This window comes from Triticum aestivum, chromosome 7B (assembly GCF_018294505.1).
Source record: "Triticum aestivum cultivar Chinese Spring chromosome 7B, IWGSC CS RefSeq v2.1, whole genome shotgun sequence".
Lineage (NCBI taxonomy): Eukaryota > Viridiplantae > Streptophyta > Magnoliopsida > Poales > Poaceae > Triticum > Triticum aestivum.
The window spans coordinates 624,825,052-624,848,360 of record NC_057813.1 but is presented as its reverse complement, the minus strand read 5'-3'; positions in this window follow the sequence as shown (position 1 = coordinate 624,848,360).

Sequence of the window (23,309 nt, the reverse complement as noted above, 5' to 3'; positions counted from 1 at the left end):
AAATTATAAACTTTCTGTTAGTGCCATTAGTTTTCAAATTTGAAAACACATTTCTTGTTTTCTTTTTGCTTTATTTATTTTATTTTGTTTCTACTTACAACAAAATACTTATTGTTGCTATTTTTTTTCTAGTTTTTTGTTTTTTTGTCTGCATTATTTATTTTCTTTTGTCTTTTGCTTTATTTTTTAATTCTTTTTGCTTTTAGGTCAGCAAAATTATAAACTTTCTATTAGTGCCATTAGTTTTAGAAAAATTATAAACTTTCTGTTAGTGCCATTAGTTTTCAAATTTGAATAGTTAAAATTTGAATTCTCTGAAATTTGTGTGAATCACAAGTTTGTGATTAACTTTACTAAAAAAATGAACATAGATGCGCCTATAGAGAAAAAAGGTCCAGACGAACCGGGACCAATGGCCCACGTGACTGCCCTCTTGAGAGTGTTCTTGGTGAGAACATAGTTGACAAGGAGCGAACCGGGATTAATGGTATTACGAGGGCCGAACCATAAGACATTAAAGCATTTCAAATGAACTCTGAAAAAGTTGAAAGTTGAAAGTTGGCATGGAATCATAATTTCATCTGTTACAAAGTTGGCATGGTATCATCATAATAGTTGCGGGAGAAAGTCTTCACTTTTTCTTTGCTTGTGTCATTTGCTTATTGCGCCGTAACCACGGATAATCTTCATCGTTTTTCAGGATGCTGGGGTCAGCCTTGACTTTGAAGGGAGGAATTTCATGAAACTTTTCATAATCTTCAGACATGTCTGTCTTGCCCTCCACTCCCACGATGTCCATTTTTCCTGAAAGAACTATGTGGCGCTTTGGCTCATCGTATGATGTATCCGCTTCCTTATCTTTTCTTTTTCTCGGTCTGGTAGACATGTCCTTCACATAGATAACATGTGCCACATCATTGGCTAGGACGAACGGTTCGTCAGTGTACCCAAGATTTTTCAGATCCACTATTGTCATTCTGTACTGTGGGTCTACCTGTACCCCACCTCCTGACAGATTGACCCATTTGCACTTAAACAAAGGAACCTTAAAATCATGTCCGTAGTCAAGTTCCCATATGTCCACTATGTAACCATAATACGTATCCTTTCCCCTCTCGGTTGTTGCATTAGAAGCGGACACCGCTGTTTTGGTTGGTGCTCTTTTTATCTTGGTCAATCGTGTAAAATGTATTCCCATTTATCTCGTATCCTTTCCAAATCGTAACAGTCGAAGATGGTCCCTGGCAACAAGTACAGCTCATCACATAAAGTGTTGTCACCTCTGAGACGTGTTTCCAACCAACTGCTGAAAGTCCTGATGTGTTCACATGTAATCCAGTCGTCGTACTGCTCCACGTGTTTGGAGCGCAGACTGTTCTTGTGTTCATCGACATACGGGGTCACCAAGGTAGAGTTCTGTAGAACTGTGTAGCGTGCTTGAGACCAAGAATATCCGTCCCTACATATTATTGAGTCCCTTCCAAGCGTGGCTTTTCCAGTCAGTCTCCCCTCATACCGCGATTTAGGGAGACCTATCTTCTTAAGGCCAGGAATGAAGTCAACACAAAACCCGATGACATCCTCTGTTTGATGGACCATGGAGATGCTTCCTTCTGGCCTAGCACGGTTACGGACATATTTCTTTAGGACTCCCATGAACCTCTCAAAGGGTTACATATTGTGTAGAAATACGGGGCCCAAAATGACAATCTCATCGACTAGATGAACTAGGACGTGTGTCATGATATTGAAGAAGGATGGTGGGAACACCAGCTCGAAACTGACAAGACATTGCACCACATCACTCCTTAGCCTTTGTATGATTTCTGGATCGATCACCTTTTCAGAGATTGCATTGAGGAATGCACATAGCTTCACAATGGCTAATCGGATGTTTTCCGGTAGAAGCCCCCTCAATGCAACCGGAAGCAGTTGCATCATAATCACGTGGCAGTCATGAGACTTTAGGTTCTGGAACTTTTTCTCTGGCATATTTATTATTCCCTTTATATTCGACGAGAAGCCAGTCGGGACCTTCATACTAAGCAGGCATTCAAAGAAGATTTCCTTCTCTTGTTTGGTAAGAGCATAGCTGGCAGGACCTTCATATTGCTTTGGAGGCATGCCGTCTTTTTCGTGCAAACGTTGCAGGTCCTCACGTGCCTCAGCTGTATCTTTTGTCTTTCCATACATGCCCAAGAAGCCTAGCAGGTTCACGCAAAGGTTCTTCGTCACGTGCATCACGTCAATTGAAGAGCAGACCTCTAGGTCTTTCCAGTAGGGTAGGTCCCAAAATATAGATTTCTTCTTCCACATGGGTGCATGTCCCCCAGCGTCATTCGGAACAGCTAGTGCGCCGGGACCCTTTCCAAAGATTACATGTAAATCATTGACCATAGCAAGTACGTGATCACCGGTACGTATGGCGGGCTTCTTCCGGTGATCTGCCTCGCCTTTGAAATGCTTGCCTTTCTTTCGACATTGATGGTTGGTCGGAAGAAATCGACGATGGCCCAGGTACACATTCTTCCTGCAGCTTCCCAGGTATATACTTTTGGTGTCAAGTAAACAGTGCATGCATGCATGGTATCCCTTGTTTGTCTGTCCTGAAAGGTTACTGAGAGCGGGCCACGTACGTACACTATTTCCATTCCACAGTTGTAAAAGTTCTTCAACTAATGGCCTTACGTACACATCAATGTCGTTGCCGGGTTGCTTAGGGCCTTGGATGAGAACTGGCATCATAATGAACTTCCGCTTCATGCACATTCAAGGAGGAAGGTTATACATACATAGAGTCACGGGCCAGGTGCTGTGATTGCTGCTCTGCTCCCCGAAAGGATTAATGCCATCCGCGCTTAAAGCAAACCATACGTTCCTTGGGTCATGTGCAAACTCAGCTCAATACTTTCTCTCGATTTTTCTCCACTGCGACCCGTCAGCGGGTGCTCTCAACTTCCCGTCTTTCTTATGGTCCTCACTGTGCCATCGCATCAACTTGGCATGCTCTTCGTTTCTGAACAGACGTTTCAACCGTGGTATTATAGGAGCATACCACATCACCTTCGCAGGAACCGTCTTCCTAGGGGGGGGGGGTCGTCGTCAACATCACCAGGGTCATCTCTTCTGATCTTATACCGTAATGTACCGCATACCGGGCATGCGTTCAGATCCTTGTACGCACCGCGGTAGAGGATGCAGTCATTAGGGCATGCATGTATCTTTTGCACCTCCAATCCTAGAGGGCGTACGACCTTCTTTACTGCGTATGTACTGTCGGGTAATTCGTTATCCTTTGGAAGCTTCTTCTTCAATATTTTCAGTAGCTTCTCAAATCCTTTGTCTGGCACAGCATTCTCTGCCTTCCACTGCAGTAATTCCAGTACGGTACCGAGCTTCGTGTTGCCATCTTCCCAATTGGGGTACAACCCGTTTTTGTGATCCTCTAACATGTGATCGAACTTCAGCTTCGGCGGAGATCATCATCATCGGGCACATCGTCTGGTTCTTCTTGATCTTCAGCAGCTTCGCCCGTTGCAGCATCATCATGCACATCGTCTGGTTCCTCTTGATGTTCAATAGCATCACCGTATTCAGGGGGCACATAGTTTTCATCGTACTTTTCTTCTTCGCCGTCTTCCATCATAACCCCTATTTTTCCGTTCCTCGTCCAAACATTATAGTGTGGCATGAAACCCTCGTAAAGCAGGTGGGTGTGAAGGATTTTCCGGTCAGAGTAAGACTTCGTTTTCCCACATATAGGGCATGGACAACACATAAAACCATTCTGCTTGTTTGCCTCAGCCATTTCGAGAAAATCATGCGCGCACTTAATGTACTCGGAGGTGCGTCTATTACCGTACATCCATTACCGGTTCATCTGCGTGCATTATATATAATTAAGTGTGTCAAAAATCATTACAGAACATCATGAATAGATAACTAAGTGACCAAATTAATAGAAATTCATCATCACATTAAAACCAAAGTACATACATAGTTCTCATTTTCAAGCGAAAATCATTACAGAACAACATAAAGCTCTGCAGAGCATCTAAATTAATTAAACCATACATTGAAACTATGTAAAACATTTCAATGCGAAAACAAATGCGATCATAATCGCAACCAAGGTAACAACTGATCCAACGGCATAATGATACCAAGCCTCGGTATGAATGGCAGATTTTGTAATCTTTCTAATCTTCAAGCGCACTGCATCCATCTTGATCTTGTGATCGTCGACGACATCCGCAACATGCAACTCCAATATCATCTTCTCCTCCTCAATTTTTCTTATTCTTTCCTTCAAGAAATTGTTTTCTTCTTCAACTAAATTTAACCTCTCGACAATAGGGTCGGTTGGAATTTCCGGTTCAACAACCTCCTAGATAAATAAAATCTATGTCATGTTGGTCGCATAATTTTCATAAACAATAAATTAACTAATAGTTATGAAAAGATAATATATACCACATCCGAATCATAGACAGGACGAGGGCTGATGGGGGCGGATACCAAAACCATCGCACTATATAAGATGCAATAATAAAAGTAAGAAAATAATACAAGTATCTATCTAAACATACAACTAAGAATATTTTTCCTTTCGGAAAGAAGATAAGAACAAGAGGCTCGCCACGGTGGTGCCAGCGATGAGATCGGCGCGGGTGATCGACGGCGATGAAGACGGGTACGGGGCGTGACAGACCGCTAAACCTAGATAAATATTAAGGAAAATGGAGCTTGGAGGTCGAGCTTGGAGAGGAGAAAGCTTAAGTAGTGTGGCTCGGGCATTCCATCGAACACCTTGTGTGCATAGGAGGTGAGCTAGAGCACCACCAAGCCCTCTCCCCCTTGGCCGCCAGAAAAAACAGAGCAGTGTGCTCTGCTCTTACGCGAGGGGGTATATATAGGCACCTCATTGGTCCCAGTTGGCGGCTTGAACCGGGACTAAAGGGCAGCCTTTGGTCCCGGTTCGTGGCACCAACCAGGACCAATGGTGGTGGGCCAGGAGCGAGGCCCATTGGTCCCAGTTCGTCCCACCAACCGGGACCAAAAGGTCCAGACGAACCGGGACCAATGGCCCACGTGGCCCGGCCGGCCCCCGGGGCTCATGAACCGGGTCCAATGCCACCATTGGTCCCAGTTCTGGATTGAACCGGGACTAATGGGCTGACCCGGCCTGGACCAATGCCCCCTTTTCTACTAGTGTTACCAACCGATACTAATGTCCTACACGCACCCGGGCCGGGCTCGTGGCACATGGTGGCACTTTAGAGCCGGTTCGTGACGAATCGGTATTAAGGGGGGGGGACCTTTAGTCCCCACTCTTTAGTGTTGGTTGCCAAACCGGCACTAAAGACCGTTACGAACCAGCACTAAAGGCCGGTTCTGCACTAGTGATGCGGTAAAGATGAATGTTGATGGTGGCCTCTCTAAGATTGGTGATCGAGGTGCTTCGGCGGTTATCTCCAGAGATAGGCACGGTTTGTTCCTGGGTGCTTCCGCAGTCATCTTTGAAGGTTTGCTTGACCCAACTATACTTGAAGCCCAGACCTGCAATGAGGCCCTTGCTCTTGCTGCGGATCTACATGTTCAATCTGTATGTGTGGCATCAGACTGCATCGAGGTGGCAACCAATATTCATACTGGTACCCCATGCCGGTATTTTGCTGTTTTGGAGGAGATCAAGCATCGAAGACGTTCCATCAAACATTCCCAATTTGTGCATGAGAATAGAAAGCATAATGAGGAAGCTCATGCCTTGGCTAAGACAGCTGCCTCTCTCTCTTCCGGGCGCCATGTGTGGCTTACTTCTCTGCATCCCTATGTGTTTGAACATTGAATAAATGATACTTTTTTTGCTAAAAAACAAACTGGCTATTAATTCAAGCATAGGGAATAGCAACCTGCCTTACAAAAGTGGACTTCCTCTAGCCTAAAAATCCCGGACATAGGTAACACCAACGTAGAATCCGGGCACATTTCCAATTTTTTCGAACATTTGTTGGAAATTCTGAATAATTTTTAATAATCAAATAATGTTTGAAAATTCAACAATTTTGTGAACAACTTGAACACATTTTGAAAATACCATTTTTCTAAAAAAGCATAAACATTGTTTGACAAATTTAAATTCATTTTCTAAAAGCATGAACAATTTGAAAATTTTAAAGAGACATGTTAGTTCAAAATGTTGAACATTTTAGGAACAACATTTTTGAACAATTTCAAAGAGATATGAGGAGCGTGCAAACTTAAGAACTAACATTTTGAAAGATTTTTAATACAACTTGAACACTTTTCTTTTTGGCTTATGTGGCAAATTTAAGTTTGTGAATTTTCTGACCAGTTGTGTTTTCCGACACCATATGCAAGTTGTGTCACGTCCGACCATTTATCAGCCATTATTCAGCAAGAAAACTACAAAAAGTTCAAGAATTGTCAAAAGCTCAAACAACTTGGCATCTTGCCTTGAATTGGTCACATAAGCTCATGGAAAAAAAATTGGGTTCATTTGATGATGCTGGAAAAAACATGCTCCCGTACGGACCTTCTGGCCTACTCGGATACCATATGTTGAACATGGTGACATAAATGAAATGACCCCATTTTTTCCAAAATATGGGTATGCCCATGGTATGCATCCCTGCCAGGTTTGAAGGATTTCTAACACAGTACGCAAGATGCGTCATGTCCGACCATTTATCCGCCATTTTTCACTGAGAAGACACCAGAAAATACAAAAAAAGTTGAAAACCAACGCATGGTACCTCAGATTGGTCATAAAGGACATGACGCCATTTCAAGGATGTAGAGAAATAACGTGCACAGACAAAGCAGTCTCGCTTCCCGTACACCCTCCGCTGAACATGGTCTAGTTTTGTACATTCTTAAAATGACACCAAGTTTTGCCAGTAGGTGGGCGTTCCTATGATAGATATTCATGCCAGACTTGAACTACTTTCGACACTGTATGCAAGTTGTGTCACGTTCGGCCATTTATCTCACATTTTTCGCCAAGAAAACTTGAGAAAATGCAAGAATTATTGAAAAATCAAACAACTTGGCATGGCACTTTGAATTGGTCATATAAGCTCAAGGAAAATTTGGGATCATTTGATGGATGCAAGAAAAAAAACTCTCTCAAACAGACTCTTCTAGCATACGCAAACACCTTCGTTGAACATTGTCTATATTTTGTACATGCATGAAATGATCTCAACTATTGCTAGCAGGTGGGCATGCCCATAATAGGCATGCATGCTAGGTTTGAACGATTTCTGACACAATATGCAAGCTGCGTCATGTCCAGCCATTTATCGGCCATTTTTCACGTAGAAAATTCTAGAAAATGTAGAATTTGTCGAAAACTCAGACAACTTGGCATGGTCCTTGAATTGCTTATATAAGCTCATGAAAAAAAATATTTATGGAAAAGAATTTAGAACCATAATGTAAAACATTTGATTAAAACTGTTATTTTGGTATTCCAAAAAATATTTCAATTTTTTTATATATTTCAAAAAGAATTATAAAGTTCAAAAGGGAGACAAATGAATTAACAGAAAAAGAGAAGAATAAAAAATAGGAGGAAAAAACATTTAGGCCTCGGACCAACTAGGCGACAGTATCGCTCCCGTCTGGCGCCCGTTGGAAATTTCTAAATCAGTTTGCAATTTTAAAAATTGTTCACGTTTGCCAAAAATATCCATGTTATTCAAATTCTGTTCAAATTTAAAAAAATGCTCGTATTTTCATATTGTGTTTGTTAAAAAAAATCAGGAATATTAAAAATTTCGTGATTTAAAAAGATCAGAAGTTTATAAAATTGTCCTATTGTCAAATTCTTCACAAATTAAAAAATAAGTATTTGAAAAAATGTTCCCACATCCAAAAAAGTATAAGCATCCAGAAAATAATTGCTTTTTCTAAATTTGGTCAAAGTTTTATAAAATGTTTGTGTACTTTTTAAAATCCATGTTTTCGAAACCTTGTCATGTTTTTATAATTTTGAATTTTATAAACAGTCAACATTTTTTAAAGAAATTTAAGCAAACCCGAAAATTCTGCAAAATTTTCAAAAATTGTTCATTTTTTTCAAAAAAGTTTGGATTTTTATAAATTATGTGTTTTCCAAGAAATATTCGACATTTCCAAGTTGTTCCCCTTTTTTTTTCAAGAAAAGCTTCGGTTTTTATCAGAAATGTTTATATATGTATATATATATATATATGCGTTTTAGTTTTTTTAGCAAAATATATACGTATTTGTTCTTATAGAATACGCGCTGTAGGAAATCAAAGTTAGGCCCTAGGTCGTGTGGTAGGCAGCCCGTCCGAAGAGTACCAGGATCTGTGTTCAATTCCTGGTTGGTTTTCCTTTTTTCGTTAGGTGACCCATCATACATACAAAAATGAATACGGTGTGTCAAAACTCCATATTACCTTTTATACATTTTATGAGGGGGGTTGTACCGAAGCGGGTCTCAGAAAAGAAACATACCTCTGCTGCTGATTGGATCAACTGTCACACAAAACAAAAAGAGGAAAATTGGAAAAAGAATTTTAAGAATGACAATTTACACATCATCACTGAACATATATACCATGTCTTTTCACCCAATCTAAAGCACAAAACCAAAAGCAGACGTGCCTAATTTGAGGTTGTACCCTCTTGTGGGTCACAAACAACACACAGCTTCACCTCTATCACCTCATCACCGGCTAAGGAATGTGGGTGGGCATTCGTGAGTTGCTCCTCACGTGCCGTACTGCTCCGGAGGGTCAGAAACTCACCATTTCTTGATTGCTGTTTCTTATGCTCATGCATGGTCACATTTATGGTGTAGATGCAATTTGGCAGCACAACACCGCAAAGCGGTAGCTTTGTAAGGTAGATCCTCGGATTTTTGTTACAAGCATGAAGGCGATATGACCATCTGTTTCGTTAGAGAAAACGAGCAGGAGATCAACCTTTTTGGCTCAAAAGAGAAGCGGAGCTCTGGAGGTTGCACGATCAGACGCCTACTGGACCATGCCAAAGGCTCTAGAGGTTTCATGATCAGAGGCATACTGGAGTATGCCAAAGGCTCTGGAGCGATCAAAGGCCAACTGTAGCTTGCCAGTCCATTGAGCATGTCTCATCTTCCTATCAATATGCACACATTTTAGTCCGAGAAGAATGCATACTTTTATCCGCTGCAAAGAATCCGCACCGAGCGAACAGTGCTTGGATGCTATATAACCATCTGTCCATTTACGGTGTACCTACTTTTTCTTTGGAAATGAAGGCATGCCCCCGGCATCTGCATCATGAAGATGCATGCAGCCACCTTATTAACAATCCACAAAGTATCGTCATAAAAGTCTTACAGCTCGCAAATGGAGCAGAACAAAGTAAAAAAGGAAAATTACATGCTGACAAAGATAACCGATACGGTAATAAGAAGGATAAGCTCCCTAGACTCCTATCCTCTTATGCGAGCGCCATCCGAACCGGTTGAATATAACCCGAGCTACCATCTCCCATTGGTTGCACCCAGTAACCAAAGGCTCCCTGGATGCCATAGGAGTGAGTAAGGACCACATACGGATCCAAGTTGTAGCTTTGAAGATAACCTGCAAGAAAGTTAAAGTTTGTTGTCTATTAAAAATCATATCATTCATGCAGTTCCATATAGCCCATAAAAGCGCACATATTTCAATCTGAATACGAGCCTCAGTAATCTGTTCAATCCCAGCTAGCCACGTCCCAAACAATGACGCAATATCGACTGGAGGATTAATGTTGAAAGTTATATGAATCGTTCTCCAAAGTAACTTGGCAAGTGGGCATTCAAGAAATAAGTGTTGTATTGTTTCCTCATGATCACAAAAACAGCACCGCGAACTTCCTACCCAACGCCTTTTAGTTAAGTTGTCCTTTCTGAGTGTTACTTGCTTGTGGACAAACCACATAAAAAATTTAATTCGCAAGGAAACCTTAACCTTCCAAATGTGCAACGACCTTGAGAGTGGGCCAGAATTAATCAAATCCATATAGAAAGATTTCACCGTAAACATCCCATTCTTAGTTAACTTCCGTTGTGTCGAATCCGGCTGGTCGAAGAGTTGAACTTCTACCAATCTCGGAACCAAGTGCATCCAGGCGGTCCATCTCTCACCAACCAACGCTCGTCTAAACTGGATGTTCAAGGGAATAGTTTGAAGGACTGTGCCTACGTAATCCTCCTTACGTTGCACAATATTATAGAGAGTAGGATATTTGACGGCCAGGGGCGCCTCTCCTAACCACGTATCCTCCCAAAATCTTGTTGAAGTCCCATTGCCAACCAAGAATTTGACTCTACAAAAGAAAAAGTCCTTCATTTGCATAAGTCCCTTCCAGAATGGCGAGTCAGTCGGTCTCATGGTAACCTGGGCTAATGTTTTTGAGTGCAAATACTTATTGCACAGGATTTGAGACCACATACCCTCCGGCTCTATCTCTAACCTGTATAGCCATTTGCTCATAAGACATTTATTCTTAATTTCTAAGTTCTCAATACCGAGACCCCCTTGGTCTTTAGTTCGGCAAAGGATATCCCATCGCGCGAGACGGTATTTCCTCTTGGCCTCATCATACTGCCAAAAGAAATGAGATCGAAAGAAATCAACTCGCTTCCGAACCCCTTTTGGAATTTCGAAGAACGAAAGTAGAAACATCGGCATACTAGTCAGTACTGAGTTAACCAGGACTAGCCGACCTCCATATGACATAAGCTTGCCCTTCCAGCAGCTAAGTTTTTTTTTCAATTCGTTCTTCAATACACTTCCATTCTTTATTGGATAGCTTACGGTGATGGATCGGAATACCCAATTAACTGAAAGGTAAAGCACCTAATTCACATTTGAACAATTGTCTATAAGTGCGTTCCTCGTCTTTGGCCTTCCCAAAGCAGAACAACTCGCTCTTATGAAAATTAATTTTTAAGCCAGACAACTGTTCGAAGAGACACAAGATAACTTTCATATTACGTGCCTTAGCCATGTCATGTTCCATGAATAGGATAGTGTCATCAGCATACTGTAGAATGGATGCCCCTCCATCGACTAGATGAGGAACTAGACCCTCTACATGGCCATGCTGCTTGGCCCTGCCAATAATGACGACCAACATATCTGCCACAATATTGAACAAGAGAGGAGACATGGAATCCCCTTGTCTCAACCCCTTATGTGTCTGAAAATAGTGACGAATATCATCGTTCTTCTTGATTTCGACACTACCCTTCTGGACTTGGGCATCCACTTGGTTCCTCCAGGCTTCACTAAAACCTTTCATGCGCATGGCCTGCTGAAGAAAAGGCCACTTTACTTTATCATACTCCTTCTCAAAATCCACTTTGAAGATAACCCCATCTAGTTTCTTGGAGTGGATCTCATGAAGCATTTCATGTAGAACGACCACCCCTTCCAGTATGTGTCGTCCCGACATGAACACTGTCTGACTTGGTTGGATCATTGAATGAGCAATTTGTGTCAATCTATTGGTTCCAACCTTTGTGAAAATTTTGCAACTCACATTCAACAGGCATATGGGCCGGAATTGTTCGATCCGAACTGCCTCATCTTTCTTAGGTAGCAGTGCTATCGTACCAAAGTTAAGATGAAATAACTGTAAATGGCCGATGAAAAAAATCGTGAAACATAGGCATAAGACCATCTTTAATGATATGCCAACATTTCTTATAGAATTCAGCTCGAAACCCATCTGGTCCCGGTGCTTTATTCTGCTTCATTTCTGATATTGCCTGAAGAACCTCTTTTTCAGTAAACGGTGTAGAGAGAATATCATTCTCTGCTGCCTATAATTGAGGAATATCATCAATCACAGATTCATCAAGTGACACCGTACTTGAAATCGGGGGTCCAAAAAGTTTCTTATAATAATTAGAGATATATGCTTTCAGGTTTTCATGTCCCACTATTGTCCCCTCGTCCTGTTCAAGTTGTATAATTTTCTTCTTCCTATGTTTACCATTTGCAACCATGTGGAAGAATTGTGTATTGTCGTTCCCATGGACAACCTTAAGCATTTTCGCACGCAATGCCCACTTAAGCTCCTCCTCTCTCAAGAGAGCTCGTAGACCTTGCTCAACCTCAGACTTGGTTCGTTGCTCATTAACAGAAAGAAGAGTGGCTTCATCCTTTAAGTCTAGTGCCTCAATCAATTGAGTAAGACGCTCTTTTTTTGTTTGTAAATTCCACTCTCATTTCTGGCCCACCCTCTCAGAAACTGTCGGAGATGTCTAATTTTATTTTGCCATCTCTCAACATGCGTCCTTCCACTAACCGGCTTAGCCCATTCGCGCGCAATGATCACGAAAAATCCTTCTCTCTCAAACCAGCTTTGTTCAAAAGAGAAAGTATTTTTATTTGCCACATGGGTAGCCTCACCCGAGTCTAAAAGAAGTGGTGTGTGATCCGAGATTGCTCTCTGCATCGCATGGACCGATGCCAACGGATATTTTTGTTCCCACTCCACACTAACCAGTACCCTATCCAGCTTTTCATAAGTCGGAGTGGGTAACGAGTTGGCCCATGTAAATTGTCTACCGGTGAGTTCTATTTCTTTCAAATTAAGACTCTCGATAATCATATTAAACATCATAGACCAACGACCATCAAAATTCTCATTGTTCTTTTCATCTCTCCTCCTGATGATATTAAAATCTCCCCCGACTAGTATTGGCAGATTTTCATCTCCACAAATCTGCACCAAATCGGCCAAAAATTCTGCTTTTAATTCACGTTATGCTGCCCCATATACAGCACAAGAGACCATCGGAACCCATCCAGTTTTGACCGCACCCTGAATTTAACCGAAAAGTCTCCCTGAACCACATTAAGTACCTCTAGTGTCTCACATCGCACTCCTAGTAAAATCCCGCTAGATCTTCCTCTAGGAGGTAAGATGTGCCAGTCAAAATCGATACCACTGGAGAGAGTTTGAAGAAACCATGAGGTGAAATTATCTCGTCCAGTTTCCATAAGTGCAATAAAGTCTAAGTGTTGTTCTATCATTGTCTCCGCTAAGAACCTTCATTTAGCCAAGTCAGCTAGACCTCTGCTATTCCAAAAGAGTCCTCTCATAAGTCATCATGAAATTTTTTCTTAAGCTTAACTCGAGCACTTCTGCGTACTGCCGAAGTAGGATAAATTTTCCGCTTCTAGGATCGTTTAGGCTTCTCCCCAACACCCTGCGGTAAAGTAGGGTCGGCGACAACAGAAATTGTGTCCTCCATCAACAGAGGCTCTACCGTGTCTGTAGTCTCCGATCCCTCCTCATCCTCGGCCTCCGCACTAGGCAGAAGATTGTTAGATATATTTGGAAGTTCAACCATTCCTAAATTGTTCAGATTGTTACATATATTTGCAAGTTCAACCATTCCTAAATTGTTCATTTCATTGTCATTCATGGGTTTGATAGATGCAAGATTTTGAATAATTTCGGAAGCCCTCTCCGCTTCCAAGTCTAAAAGATCGTTTATGGATTTGACGACCTCAGTTTCATTTGATCCCAAAGAAATTCCTAAGTCGTTTGCCTTATCCACTATGTCATACTCTAAGAAGTGCAAAATTGAACAACTTTTATCAAAAGACGCACCTGTAGTAGCCTCGACATGACGAAGCATGGCTGCCCTCTTGGCACGCGCTAGTTGCAGGTCGTCCGCATCTGGCTGTCCTTGGATCCGGTTGCTGACACGCCTGCCAGCCGTCACCGGATCTGCGATCCCGCCAAAAGCGATAAGCTCCTCCTCCGTCCTCTCCCGAGGAGTATGCTCCCGACTCCCGCGCCCTTCCCCTAATGTCGGTGAAGGAGGGTAGGGCACGATCGTATGGAGATCACTCGCAGCGGTCAAGGGGGAAGAGGACTGTCGGTGTCAAAACCGGCGGATCTCGGGTAGGGGGTCCCAAGCAGTGCGTCTTAGGATCAATGGTAACAGGAGGCAAGGGACACAATGTTTACCCAGGTTCGGGCCCTCTCGATGGAGGTAAAACCCTACTCCTGCTTGATTAATATTGATGATATGGGTAGTACAAGAGTTGATCTACCACGAGATCAGTGAGGCTAAACCCTAGAAGCTAGCCTATGGTATGATTGTTGTTGTATATCTATCGACTAGCCCAAACCCGGTTTATATAATGCACCAGAGGCCTAGGATAACAAGAGTCCTAGCCGAATACGCCGGTGGGGGAGGAGTCCTTGTCTTGATCGCCAAGTCTTGTGGATTCTTCCTTGTATGTGGCAGCTGTCCGAACTGGCCCATGTGTATACGGCCATGGGGGTCCTCGGTCTAATCCAACTGATCGGGAGATGACGTGTTGAGTACCCCCTAATCCAGGATACCGTCAGTAGCCCCCTGAACCGGTCCTCAAGTTGGGGACGCTCCTCGATTCTTCTGAACTGTTCTTCATCTTCGGTCGTCGGTCGTGAAAACTGGTTCAACAAATCTTCTCATCTCCGATCTTGAGGATCGCGAAGTAAATCTGAGAGTTTATATGTCGGGTATCCGAGGAGCCCCTTTAAGTTTCCGGCCTTTATCAATGCCTTGTTATTTTTATGCCACACCTGGGGTTTGAAGTTGTTCCCGAGCGACAGCGTCCTCTTGCGTCTGAGCTCCAACACCGGACTGCATTCGAGGTATCTTTTGCAGCCGAGCACCAACGCCAGACCGCTTTCCAGCTCTAACGCCAGAACGTATCCGAGCTCCAACACCGGACTATGTATCCGAGCTCAAACGCCGGACTGTATCCGAGCTCCAACGCCGGACTGTATCCGATATCCAAAGCCGGACTGTATCTGAGGTGTCGTAAATCACCTTGGTTCAAAGAAGTTTGAAGGAGTTTAGCCGAGCTTAATGTCGGAAATGCCCTCTATGGAGCCAGCCACTAGCGCCCGAGCTTTATGCCGGACTGCTTCCGAGGTGGTGCACCACCCTAAATGTTGGCCGATTTTTGTCAATATTTTTGATTGGTGCAATTTATTCTCTGCCGAGATACATAGCCAGTAGCCCTCAAGGTGGGTATCGGTCTATAACCCGAGATGCACATGAAGGATGACATAAGACCGCTGATCCCCGTAGCCGCTGAGACTCAGGTTGATTTGCAAAATCGGTCTGAGGATCAAGTCCTAGCTCGGCAGAATACTTCGGGACACAGAAAGCGGCGTGCTCAGTCCTCAAGACTCACGTTGGGTGCGGCTGACCAACCTAAGGATCAAAATCTCCTCGGAGACAGTATTACACTTAAAATTTTCTGCATTGGACAGACAATGCATTAGCCCCCGAGACACTGGTCGGGTGGCAACACCAGATCAGGGGATCGATGTGCCCCTTTAATATTTTTAAATAATAAGCCCGAAGCCCAATAGCCCCCGAGCCTTAATGCGGGCACGGGTGGCCGAATTAAGGATTGATATCCATAGTAAAATCACAAATTATGTGTAATGGCTCTATGTATCCAAGTACTTTACGTCATTAATGCTCGGATTCGCATTGTATAAAACTTTGTTGACCGACCATCGGCTTCCACCTCCTCGGCCAATAGCCGAGGAGTGTTTGTCCTACTTTATAAAGCCTTTATGAGGGCAAAGATTTACAACAAACAAGGCAATCTGGCCATACGTTTTTATAAACAAAGGTACGCAGAGAGACATGTTATATTACTGTTTAACAGAAGAAATGTCTTCCAACGAAAATAGTCCCGCTATTGGTTCCTTTCTTTGGGTTGTCATGCTAAGGATGATCATGAAACCTCAGCTCCAATGTAAGAGCAAAATAACGAGGATTTACTTTGGAAAGCCAGTTAATAGCCCCCGGTAGTGTTCGGCGACAGTCGAGGTCAAGCCATAAACACTTCGGACATTGTTATGAATGGCCCATTGTTTAACACCGTCATCGGATCGCCGACCAGTTTATGCTTATTGTGATAGTCTGTTTTCGGCCTACTCCACTGAGGTGCTTAACCATGTGAGCTGGAAGCACAATCGCAGTGGTTCTCCCTTTGCACACCTAGTCGAACAAAGCGGAACATAGAAGGCAAGCGCAGGAGTCGGGCAACCCAACTATTGACCGAAGACACAATTCGAAACCGATGCATATATAGCAATATCCGAGAATGTTTTTGCCGAAACTCTAAAGGTGTCCGGTGTTGCACTGCGAGACTTGTGCTGAAAACACACAAATAGTTTAAAAGTGCCATAAGCTTGGAAAACCAAGAAAAACGTCAGTAAAAACTTGACGTCCGAACAAGATCAAGTGTTCGGTGCCAATCCAAAAATTGGCCTTAGCAAAAGAAGTGCTTCTATCGTGCTCTAACATGATACATCTTATATCAAGACTTCAAACGGGTCAGCCTACGGCTTCAACCTCCTATCCCGAGGGTGGAGTACTTCTCATTAGGCCAGTTTAGCAAACTAAACTCTAGCGGATTTGAGAGAGAAATTAGGTTCCCCGGCTAGTAACCACACGCTCGTGTTGAAAAAAAAAGGAGCGATAGATAATAATAGTAATAATAAAACTTTACAACGACTAAGAAGAAGAACACTTATCATAAAACGGCTCATATAAATTTAAGAGCCCCCAAGTGACTTGGGTAAAAGAATGATTGCATGTACCGAAGTACTTATATCATATCTATGTTCAACCGAAGTTTAAACGCGTCTTAACCGACCGTCGGCTTCTCCCTCTTCGGTCAAGGACCGAAAAGTGTTATGTACTCCATCTGTCGAGAATATTGACGGTGTATCCAATAACCAGGCAATCAGGACATAAGGCTGTAACAGACAAAGCGCGCTCAGGGAACTTATGCTATATTACTGCAAAGTGTAAGAAGCATCTTCGAACAAAATAGTACCCCCACCGATACCTTTCTTCAGTGCTCATTGTTATTATGAGACTTGTGCAATACATTTTTTGTACTCATGAGTTCTGTTGTGTGCCGACCATCATTGAAAACTATAAGAGCGCTAGCTTTCGGCTTCACTCAGTCTGAGGTCCGGCTCAGATGACCCGATCGTGACAATCGCAGAGGTGCTCCCTTTACTCCCTAGCCGAACAATCGGGAACGTAGGGTAAACACAGGAGTGAGGCAACCTAGCTTGCAAATCGCTTAAGTCAATATGGTGCATATTGTGGCGTAATACACGAACAAGGAACGAAGTCGTACAAGTATAATCATATGCAAGAGGAAAAAGCTTCATGAAGGAAGGCCCCAAGTAAACGGGGTATTTGAATTTGCGCGTCACAAACAAAGTTTGGACAAGGAAGTTTTTACAAGCAACTTTATAATGCTTGGTCGAGCCGAACACAAGTTAGAAATTTAAAACTTTGAGCATGAAGGCCACTTAGCTGGTTAATGTGTTTGGTATTGATGACGCGTTCCGAGCTTGATGCGGGACAAGGTTCCATCCCCCAAGCCGGTCCCGAGGTGGCGGAGCAAAGAGCTCGGCACTCCGAAGTGGTGACATAGCATGGTCAATGCAGGACGGTAGGGTGATGCCGAAGTCCCCGGCATGGGGTAATGAAGTGTTGACGAAGCCTCCCATCCAGCCGAGGTGACGCCAAAGGATATAGTCCGGCTGGATCATTTTCCTGTGCACAAAAAATAGTGCAAACCGGAGATAATAGTAATAATAATAATAAAAAATCGTTGCATAACAAATAATTTATGCAAAGTGAGTAATAAAAGAAATATGGCCTGGCGCTGAAGTCAATGTCGATGCAGGGCGGCGGCGTGATGCGGTAAGGGCATGGCAAGGCCTGAATTCACAGGTCGGTTCGAGTTCCGGATGCGGCGTTCGCCGGACTATGTACGGAAACTGACCGGACCACCATGCGACTATCGTTAATGCGGCCATCATTTGATAGACCTGCGTATAGATGATGGAACAAAGCAGAGTAATAATTCCTTGGGAAAAATAAACCCGAACAAGCAAAAATTGCTGGGATTAATAGCACCTGGTTTACTTGTTGTAGCGGTTCGAAGAAAGGTTACTCCCAAAATTGGGACTCGATCCGCACACCCATTGCCTAATGGGTGATGAAGCGAAGGGATGACGATGCTGGAAAAGGCTAGCTCGCCGAGGCAAAGCCCGTGGTCCAGCTAATGTGATGAAGCTGGTTGGTCGGTGACGCCGGAGTCTCTGGGATAAGTTGATGAAGGGATGACGAAGCCCCCAGTCCAGGCGAGGAGACAGAGCAGGTCGGTGAGGAGATGTGTTAGCCGAAGTGTTAAAGTAGTTCGGCGTGATGGACACCGGCTCGATGAAGCAACGGTTTGACCGTGCCAATGCAGGTCGTAGCTTTTGACGTGATCAATGCTGGCTTGATGAAGTGACCGTGCGACGATGTCGGTGTGCCCGCTCCGTGTAATCCGTGGGGCAGCGATGTTGGTGACGATTTATATTTTGCGATGCCGAACTATTGTTCAGCTGGCCGAGATGACGATCTGAAGAAATTGAGCTCGGCTCAACAAAGCGACGACGTGTCTAATGCAGGTCGGCCGCCGTGGAGTGATGTTGTCGGGCTGGTTTGACACCGGCGCGACGGTGAAGTTCGTATTGCAAGAATACGTTTAATACTATTGGGATGTGTTTGAGAATAAAACACAACACCCCATACGGAAACTTCCTTCAAAAAGGATGTCTGAGATCCCGTTCATAAAGAAAATGAACTTGGGTCGGATTCGTTCTCGCGCAGAAAACAGATCCAAAAAGTGATGCACTAATCGGAAGTTTCCCGGAGTTTGGACGGTCGGATCGAGCTGAATGTTTGGCAGGTGGTAGATATGGGAATTCCTCAGCAAATCAACGGTTGGATCTTACAAAGGACATCTGAGCTAGATGCTGGATACCACGCTCTAAACTCGTCCGGATTCTCGTCCAGATTCAACAGGGCTCCGGTATATCGGAGATTGCCGGAGATTCCCCCATCGGAACTTAACGAAACTTTTGCAGGGTTGTTGTAGACTTAATTCCGCATAATTCCACCGAAGTAATCATTTAGGCGACACTCGAGGAGGCGGCGGCGACAGATACAAGTTTGCTGTCCAGAAAAACAACACGGTCGCCTGAGGGCAATGTTGACGTAGAGCCCCCCGAGCTCCATGGATGACTCCTTCATGATCTTGATAGAGATCGAAGTTGGTGTTGACGAAGGCCCTCATCCAAACATGACGATCGGAGGTAGGGTACAGTCCTCGGTCAAGCCAAGGTGACCAGTCGAGCTGGTGACGAAGAAGCTGACGTCGCAGTTGACCTGTAGTCGAGCCATTAATCCTTTCACCGATCACACAACGAAACTCTCAATGAAAGCACCAATGTCGGTGTCAAAACTGGCGGATCTCGGGTAGGGGGTCCCAAGCAGTGCGTCTTAGGATCAATGGTAACAGGAGGCAAGGGACACAATGTTTACCCAGGTTCGGGCCCTCTCGATGGAGGTAAAACCCTACTCCTGCTTGATTAATATTGATGATATGGGTAGTACAAGAGTTGATGTACCATGAGATCAGAGAGGCTAAACCCTAGAAGCTAGCCTATTGTATGATTATTGTTGTATATCTATCAACTAGCCCGGCCCGGTTTATACAATGCACCAGAGGCCTAGGATAACAAGAGTCCTAGCCGAATACACCGGTGGGGAAGGAGTCCTTGTATTGATCGCCAAGTCTTGTGGATTCTTCCTTGTATGTGGCAGCTGTCCGGACTGGCCCATGAGTATACGGCCATGGGGGTCCTCGGCCCAATCCAACTGATCGGGAGACGACGTGTTGAGTACCCCCTAATCCAGGATACCGTCAAGGACCATGGAGCCACTTGCTCAATAGTCCCGCCCCCTCCCCCTCGCCAACAGCGTCTCGTGGCGCCAGTCCATCCTGCACGCCGCGGTCCGGCAAAGAAATTAAGGCACGGGGCTCCTGCCCGCACCTCACTCCCATCTTGCCTGGGACCACCGAAGTAGAAAGAGCACCTCGGACCTCCTGTCCAGGCGCCCCTCCCAAAGAGCTCGAACCGGACGCATGTAGGCGGGCGCAATGAGGCTCCTGCCCATGCCCCCCCCCACTCACGATCCGCCCGCAAGTGACCATCTGCCCACCAGGCGCGGAGCCCATCCCGACTGGACCACTGTCAATGTGTCGTAGTCCCTATGGTTCCTGATGTGTATCGGAAACCTCAAGTGTCGTCGCCGCCTCGTAGGCAGGAACCAACATCGGTGGTAACTCAAGTTCCGCAGGGTCGTCCGCCTCGACTCTAGTGCTCCATAACCGACTAGGAGACGACCTTGCTCCAAACGAACCAAAGTGAAGAGTGGTCATCGGAGTTGTGGACGGGGGCGTCTCTTTGGCAGATTCACCTGCCTTATCTGGCTGCGCATTGGGCCCCTTGGCCGGCTCCTGAGATGAATTATCTGACCCCTTATCCTGATCCTCAGGAGCACCGCCCCCCTCAGTTGTGTCCATATCCTGAATCTCATCCCCATCTCGGGAAACCGGGGTGTCCTCTATCTCAAACCATTGTTGAGGAAATCGTTAACTGGTAGCTTCTCGGTTAGATGACGAGTAGGGGTTAACTAATCGGCAAGTTAATTGGCCATTTAATCAATTACTCGGGTGATTAATCAGTTAATCGGCTACTCGTTGACCCTACGAGTAGGGATTAACCGACAAGTTAACTGGTTAATCGGATGAATTCTTGAACAGGGTCTCAAACTCTAACAGATATGTGACTCCAACATGTGTCCATCTAACCACGTCTGGTATGAACTCAACGCTCACCACACTGACCAGCAACCTCATAGCCCCTTGTGCCTGAGTGAAAGCATGTCCACCTTTTCTGTTCTACCAATCATAGAACCCAAACTCCAAGCAATCAGAAAGTGTTTAATCAGTTCGGTGGTGCACCAAAGAAACGTACCCACACCTTTCTCTAAAGGTGTACCCTCGGGTTCTTCCTGCTTCCACTCATCAAAAGCAATAATAATGTTGGTACTTGGAACTCTGTAGAGCCCCTACTTAAGAAAATGCATCTGGTCCTCCTTAGTGGGGAAATACACCTTGTAAGCCTGTCCCTCCAATTTTTCCAGATGCCACTGATAATTACCTAGTACCAGATCACATAGCTGCCTCACAATCTGAGCCTCGGTCAACTGCCCATTAGTAACCCGAACCACTGCTGGGAATGAACTCTCCACCACATGCGGTAGAGGATCCACCTCCGGTGTCTCAAAGAACATCAACTCCTTGCAACACACACCAAAAATGTTTACACTAGGTTTAGGACCAGAAAGGAGTGGGAAGTCACTGGTCACATGCTGCGATCTGAGACAATAGTTACAAAGCTCATTGGTGCACACGGCTACAAAGTGACCCGGTTCGCCACATCTATAGCAAGGCAACTTCTTCTTCTTAATTTCCCACTTCGAAAGTCGTTTCTCCCCCTCCATCTTGTCCGTCCCTTTGTCTGTCATACCATCCCTAGACTTTGTGACTCCAGATGCCGCCGAAATAGTCACCGCTGTCAGAGCCTTGACCGTGTCAACCACAGCCGCGGGCAACGTGGTGTGGGATCCTGCCATATCTGCGGAGTGCTCGAACTCCGCCCCCGGAGCCGTGTCCGCAACGACCGGTGGTGGCGGTGGAGGCCGTCGCGGTGGAGGTGGGCGTCGTCTCCCTCTCCCGCCCCGCAGATAGCCTTCTCGGAAACAATCATTGGGGCCGGCAACGCCTTCAACAAAGTTTATGGTGTACCTATACACGTATAGAATTTGAATATGGTCTTTCGAGATAAATTAGAAGCTAACATGTAGTGGAAGTTTCTAAATTTGGATCCGTGTAAAGTAAAGTAATATTTACTCTTACTTCATATATGTATTCTCTTCCAGATGGGTTTTTCTTGCCATTCTTCTTTCCTGTAGTGATCTCCAAGATTAGTACACCTAAATCATATATGTCTGACTTGGTGGAGAGTTTTCCTTGGAGTTAATATTCTGGAGCCATGCATCCACGGAATATAATTAGCATTGAATAAGCGGTACTGGAGAGGAGAAAATATAATTTACATAATGATAAAGGACCAAAAATATTTTACAAGTTTATAGCCGGCTTACTATGTCGGCACGCGATCTTGGGTATTTAACTGTATTAGTTTTTGACCGAGTAATTTTGAGGTAGAAAACTCCGCAATTTTCGGTTCCATATCATCACCCAACAGTATGTTTTGAGGCTTCAGATTCATATGGACAATAGGAATTTTATGTAGAAAAAGTAAACCTTGGCAGATCCCCTTAATTATTCTGAACCGTGTGTTCCAGTCCATGCCGTTGGATTCTACAGAGGTCATACAGAAAATTATGTAAGCACCCTAAGATTATGACTTCCAAGTTCCAACAATATTTCTTTCTTATAACATATTAACAACACAAAAAACATTGGGGAAAGACAAACTTTCAATAAAGTACAACAAGACTTCTCCAGTCGAGAATATGAAATATTATCACCTCCTTTTGCCATTTTCTATATATGAGTACAAAATTGAAGGAAACATAAAACCAACAAAAGTTTTAGATGGAGTAATACTACAAGAAACTAAAGTAGAAACACAAATATGCCAGATAGCGGATTACGTACCAAAGAGATTATTGCCAAGACTTCCCATAGGTAAGTATTCGTAGCAGCGTAAATATTGGAAAATGTTTGCAACAAAATACTTTCCGTCTTTCTGCACTACTTCCTTTTGACCTTCATGACAAAAGCCAACTAACTTCACAATATTTTCGTGACGGAGAGCCATCATATTTTGAACTTCATTAGAAAATGCTTCATCACGTGGCACCATAGAATTTTCTACAAGTTTCTTCACAACAATCATTGTACCATCTGGCATAATACCCTGTTTAAGCATAGTAGCATACATCAGCATAACTTTTCTTTTATCAGCTTTTGAAAAGACAAAAAGAGGTAATGCTCAATCATATGTACCTTATAAAGATTTCCATATGCACTTTGACTGGAGAAGTTATCTGTAATTTTCCTCAAAAAGTCAAGTGGTAGGTACTTCTATGCCAATTCCTCTTGATAAGGTTATCCTTCGTAAGAATGACTCCTCGTCGAAGATACCACATGAAGATTTTATTCTTTAGTGGTATCTTCATCTTTCAAATCTTCTTGTTATTATCAACCACCGCCTCTGACTGGATCAGAGCACCATACATAGAGTCCACCGTGAATTTACCATTCACATCTAGGTTCCAATGAAATTCATCG